The sequence below is a fragment of the Lycium ferocissimum genome, unplaced genomic scaffold (assembly GCF_029784015.1).
Source record: "Lycium ferocissimum isolate CSIRO_LF1 unplaced genomic scaffold, AGI_CSIRO_Lferr_CH_V1 ctg14636, whole genome shotgun sequence".
NCBI lineage: Eukaryota > Viridiplantae > Streptophyta > Magnoliopsida > Solanales > Solanaceae > Lycium > Lycium ferocissimum.
Window position 1 is genome coordinate 6303 of NW_026715568.1, and position 6441 is coordinate 12743.

Below are 6441 nucleotides of genomic sequence, written 5' to 3' on the forward strand. Positions count from 1 at the left end.
GAATGAAAGACTATGAAAGAGACGACCTAGAGGCTAGAAAATTTTGCTCTGTAAAACCCTAAAAAGGAAATTCGGGGAAATATGAAGAAGACGACGCTGGAGGAGATAGTCGTGTACAAGTTGAATTCTAGTTGTGTACAAGCTCATTTAGGACTATTAAAAGTCTTAATTGTATTAATTAAAGTATAAATACGACCCCTTTATTCTTTATATGTGCTATTTTTATCCCCTTTATTTTTCATTATATGCTACTTTTGACACAAAATTAAAAGGCACCTAATTATGCTATTATAAATATTTCTTTCTTATACAATATAGGGATAATTTTTAAATTAATTATTAGCATGACAATTTTTATATAATTAATTTATATTTTTAATCGCACAAAAGCACGGACATATTTACTGGTTGAACATAATAAAATTGACCCCTTTGTACAATGTATTATTCTTGGAACATATTTTTTCATATGCCTTTTAAATTATTAATTATTATAACTTATAGTATTTTTTACATAAATTCAAATATGTAATTTGATAATGATTTGAAAATAACTTAGAAAATGACAAAGAAGAATGATCGAGCTTTTTTAGATAACTATATCAAGAATGAGAGAATTTAAGAGCACTTGATTTATATTAATTAAAATTAATTAATAGTTAAGGCTATATACTCACATTAATTAACTAGACTTGTTGGGGATCTCGTTTTATTAGACTATTTGATTCTTTCTATCAGTACAGGCTCTGAACTATCGAGATACTTGAAATATAATTAATAATAGTTAAGGTTATCGAAATATTTGAAATGTAATTGTATGTTTAATAGGAACTAAATGAAAGATTGAATTCGACAATATACATGTAAGTTTTTCATAAGAATATCTCTCAAAATTTGCAATATCTTTATAGCTCTATTTTTTATATAATTTTGAATTTTCTTAGCCGAATCCCCGCACCCGTATCCATAACTGGATACGCACCTCCGAATCTTAAATTTAGATTTTGCCGAATCCGACACTCGAATCCGTACCCGTATCGGATACCCGCGCCCGAGTCCGTCAACTTAGTATATAACAGAGGTTTTAAGAATTAAAGTTACAAAAGTGCAGAGGATTCAGACAATTAACAGTTTGCACTAACCTTTGGGTAGATCGCAAGAGAAATAGACAATAGCACCAGGAATAAATCCAGCAGAATAGAAATCCTGAGATGCATCTTTTATTTGCTTCTTAGGAGGAGTAGTATCTGAAATTATGAAGCATTAAATCTTCAGCAACGCCATTATAAACTCCTCTCGCAAGCGAAATATAGGAAAAAGTAAAATGTAACAACTGTTTAGGATATTCTTACAGATATAGAAAGGCAGTTCAGGTGAGTGATCACTTTCATAAGAAGGTCAAGTAAGCTCTGGATTGTCTCTGATGGGTGAAATGTGGCCTCCAATGTGTAATTATCCGGAAAGTGTACTCTGATTACTGCCTGAACAACAGAGACCAACATGTGATATGAAAACCAACAATGTCAGATGCTAAGGCGATGAAAATTAAGGTCTCCGGGGCTTTAAGCGCAAAGCCGCAATCAAAACCAATGACCAGAAGAGGTGCGGATGAAGAAACATATAAAAGAAGACGTGAGTATAATGAAGAAAAATCAATATGAGGACAAGAAGTTGTGCGGACGAAGAAATTTGAAAAAACTGCAATTAAGTGAAACATATGAATCAAAATCATGTCATTTAGCTTTCGAAAATCATTTTCAACTTCTAATTCAAATGTAAACTGCAGTTTTAAATTTCAATACAATCTTTCTGATTAGTTTTTTCTAAAGCAATTTTTTTAATTTCCTCTTTCTAATCACTGACATTCATTCACCAGCAAGGGTGGCTCAGTTGGTTGAGCATGAGCTTTCATAATGAAGGTCTCAGGTTCAAAACCCCCTGCCTACGATAGCAGGGGATTTGCCTTCTAGGTCGAGCTCGTCGCACGGGCCTTGCCTAGTGCGGGTTACCTCTCCTGTGTGGCTGGCGAGCTATTGCACAGGAACTGGATTTACCCTGTGCGCACCCGAAGGGAAGCGGCTGCGGGTTCCATGTCATCCAAAAAAAAAAATCACTAACATTCATTCACAATGTTCTATAAACCATTAATATATCATGTTGGCAGCTACATTTATTGCTTATCGCCGCCCTCTCCAAGAGAGAGCCCACAGTGAGGCACAGGCCTTAGCCTTATGTAGGCACTAAAGAACTGCCTAAGCATTCAGCCTCAGCTACACCTACCTTCAGAGTGCAAGCGTGCCTTTAACAATAATACTGATGAAAAGAAATTTAATTTGCCAAATCTAACACTAAAAATATTCTGACTTGATACAAGTGAAAGGATCATCTGGAGAGAAGGATAGACTGAAAACCTTAGTTATCCTTGCTGTTATCCTTGCTTTGCGTGCAGCTTCTTTTTCCTCGCAGATTTTCTTTGTCTTCAAGTGCTTTTCTGTTGAAAATTTTCACAACACCAGCTAGAATGCGCAGCATCATAAAATAACCCAACACCTATCTGCTTTTTCAGCAGATCTGTAGTAAATAAACAAGAATAGCCAGCGGGAATGGAAAGAACCCTTGAAGAAGGTAAAAACGTTGAAGAAACAGTGAATTTACTGCAAACAAATAAGAATAATAGTCAAATGTTTAGAGTTTTAGGGTAATTAGTCAATTAACTCCACAAGCAACTAATTGACATATTTTTTTCTTCTTCTATTGGAGGTCAACTAGGAATCTCACTTTAGCAAATACTTGAAGCCATATTTAATCTGAAGTTCCATCTAACAAGTGTATCTTACCTTCTTTTTTTGTTCCCAAAAGTCTATAATAATCCTCCAGTGTGAACTCATAGAAGTCTTCTGGCTCCTCTGACACTGCAGAAAATGATTAGAAAGGGTCACAACAAAATAAAATGAGCATATATGAAAAATTGACAATAGACTCATGTTTAGAAAGTTGTATTAGTGATGATTCTGTCTATATCATGCAGGAAGTACTATTGCTGGAAACGTCAGAAGCCATTGAAGAAGCTGGTGCTGTTTCAAATACGCGGATTTCACGTCCAAACTTTTCTTTTGCAGCTGCAAGCTTCACCTGAGTTTACCCAATAAAACAGAAAAGTTAGAATCCATACCCGAAAAGAGTATTTCCATGCTAAAGTAACAGACAAAGTCTTCCTCGGTTTTAGCTTTTGAGGGAGTAACTGAAGAAGTAAAGCCGAGAGTACCTTTTTTTTTTTTTTTTTGAGTAGTTAAAGCCGAAAGTACTTATACAAGGTAAAGGAACATGTAACTTTACTACCAAACGTTAAAACCGATTTTGGCAGCTTTTGCATAGGATTTGCTTATTATTCTTACATTTACAGCTGCAAGTTTGATATACTATGTATATGTTTCAGTGTCGACAGTGCTTCTGTAAGTTCAATAATTTTAAAGAAGTGTTGATCCATGCTCTTCACCCTAAGCAGTGTATTATTTTATTTAAAATTTAAAATTGTTTTCCTACTACCTGAAAGGAAGCCTTGGATTAACGGTAATGTTGTCTCCATGTGACCTATAGGCCACGGGTTTAGCGTGGAATCAAACAGATGGTAGGCTACCTACATTACACTGCGTGAACACGGGATCCTTCATGCACCGGGCTACCCGTTTTTTCTTACTAGCTACAAATCAAGCTATTACAAATGTCTTAAGCAAGTACTTAACTTTTTTCTTCTGGGAGTTTTATGGCCTACACACATCTCTACCGTCTTTTGATTGCTAAGGAGTCAAATCACTAGCCGAGTGTATGAGCCTTCTTTTCGCTCGTGGACTCTCTTTGGGTGCTCTCAAGCGTAAGAATATTTCCCACAATGAACATATCTGCTTAATTGCACGAGCCTTCAAGAAGAGGGAATAAAGCACCAGTAATTCATGAAACTGCTCCTTTACCGCACTTGAATTATCAAAGCACACTATTAATCATCCTCCCGGACAAAGACTTGCTACTCTTCCATTTAAGAAATTCTACTCAAAGCTATGTTTTAGACCCTACCCCTGCTACAAGTACCAATTGAAGATGTGCACGAGATTGTTGAAGATGTAATGGGAACTCTTCCCGTTCTTTTTTCTTTTGATGGTGTTAAGGCTTGTCAAATCTCACTATTTCAAGTGTATGAGCCTTACCTCCCATTAGCACATGTATCGGATAATTTGGCCCAAAGGCTTAGGCAGCTGGAAAGAAATCACCTACTATTTTTTGTCTCTGCTTGGATTTGAACCTAATACCTCATGATTCTCTAATAACCTCGTTGAGGCCACACTCTTGGGTCGCAACTTCCCCAGCTCTTATAAAAGAAAACCTGGAATCATGAAATAGATATTTGCAACAAAACTATCAATTCACAATTTAAATAAAATAAAGAAGTAACGATTCAGAATAGTGTGATAATAATTGTAAAGCTGAAGAATGAGACTGAATACATAAAAGCCAAAAGGAAGCATGAGATACAAGTTACACAACAACAACGCCTCACTCCCCAACTTAAGTTTTGGTCGGGTATATAAATCCTCATTGACCATGTTGCTCCGTTTAAGCTCATCTCAAGCCAATATTAGAGAAAAGAAAAATATAAATAGAAAAACTGGGAGTTCTCTATATTTTCTAGTAGTATGTAAATCTCTGACATGACTAGAAGACTTCTATAAAGCATAGCACCTAAAAGAAACGTACTAACATGACTAAAACATATTCCCAACTAATTGATATTTGTCAATATAGATCTTTTACTTCCATTATATCCTATTTGTCTGTATAGATCTTTTACTTCCATTATATCCTATTTTTCACCAAGTTTGCATGGAACACAAGAATATAGGCCTTTCGAGATACAAATTAATAGGTGAAAATACATGAACCATCTTATATGCTAGACTTTTTCAGCAGTCAAAATTTCAAATATGTCAAACATAATTTTTTATATTCATCAACTAATATTTGATCTCCAAGATTAGTTTTCATATTATTATAAGCATATATTTCGAGCAAGCATACTGCTTATTACAGGGCTTCTTATTGCAACCCAATTAATCATTTCACTTAGACGTCCTTCAATTATTTATCCCTCTTCTAACAATCACATTGTTTCAGTCCTTTTCTTCATAATTAGGATAGGGGATGATTAAAGGAATGTAATCTATTTCTTACCAGGTTTGACTCTTCGAAATCCTATTCATTTTCACCGATGAAACCACTGGAGATTTCTACATTGACAATACTTTCAAGCACTCAAACACTTATATACCTGGAACTCTAATGAAACCCTGGAGAGCATATAGCTAGGGTCCTGAAGATAATTAAATGCCGTATGGGTTGATTACAAATATAGAACAAAAGGAAAGTGCAACAATCACTAGTCTGAATCTCACACTTGTATGCTAGACATTTGCTCTATCGAGTACTACAACAACAACATACTCAGTGTAATTCCACAAGTGAGGTGGGCAGACCTTACCTCTGCTTCGGGGGCAGAGAGGTTGTTTCCGATAGACCGTTGGCTCTATCCGGTACTAGAGAAATTAAAAAGTAAACAGCTTATAAGCTGCTTTAGATAAGCTAAGCCAAATGGACCTAATTATTTTTTTGAGCTTATTGTAAGCGCAAAATAATACAGCTCTCATTAGCAAAGCTAATTCTTCACCAATTCGCCTTTGCCTCTTTCCTTTCTTCAAATTTTTTACAGCTTTATATTTTTATGGCTTACCTTTCCGAATTCGGGTTTTAATAACTGGGGATATGGGCTAACGGGAATTATATAGGTCCGGTCCAATTTCATTGTTGTCAGATTGGGGTAAAAATAGGGATTTTGCATGAATAACCGGTCCAATTGATTATTTATTTTTTAACCGATATACATATATTACGCATCCATCAATTATTTTTAGTTTCAACAGTTCGGTGGATGAGTGTTTAAGTTAATTTCTCTAGAAAAGTAATGGTCTACAAATAGTTTTTGCGTTATTGCTTTAAAAATGTTCTTGTTTAAGAAATATATATAAAAACTAGTCAATTTGACCGCGCTTAGCGCGGTTGTAAAAAGTCTAAATAATCTTAGTCAATATCGGAATAATAAGAATGTTTAAGCCTCTAATTAAATACAAATAGATTAGATTTCATCAAGTAAGGGTTTAAATCTAATAGAGAAGATAAAATTGGTTTTGAATAATATTTAGTTAAAACTATATTTTTATATTATAATTTTTCCATTGTATATGAATATAACCCTTTTGTTTCCATTTATTAGAGAGTTAATCCTAATGTTTTCATAAGTCTCTCCTCCTTTGAAATCTAAAAGGATTTTTTTTGTGCGTGTTTTTTTTTTCTCTCATTATTTCATCATATTTATGTTAGAAAGCCCAAAAAACC

The 6441-nt window shown here is 34.6% G+C and overlaps 1 pseudogene; it reads right to left on the reverse strand.

The window, feature by feature from the left end:
- Positions 1–587: 587 nt before the first annotated feature.
- LOC132042316 (plant UBX domain-containing protein 1-like) lies at positions 588–5851 on the reverse strand (annotated as a pseudogene).
- Positions 5852–6441: the final 590 nt, after the last annotated feature.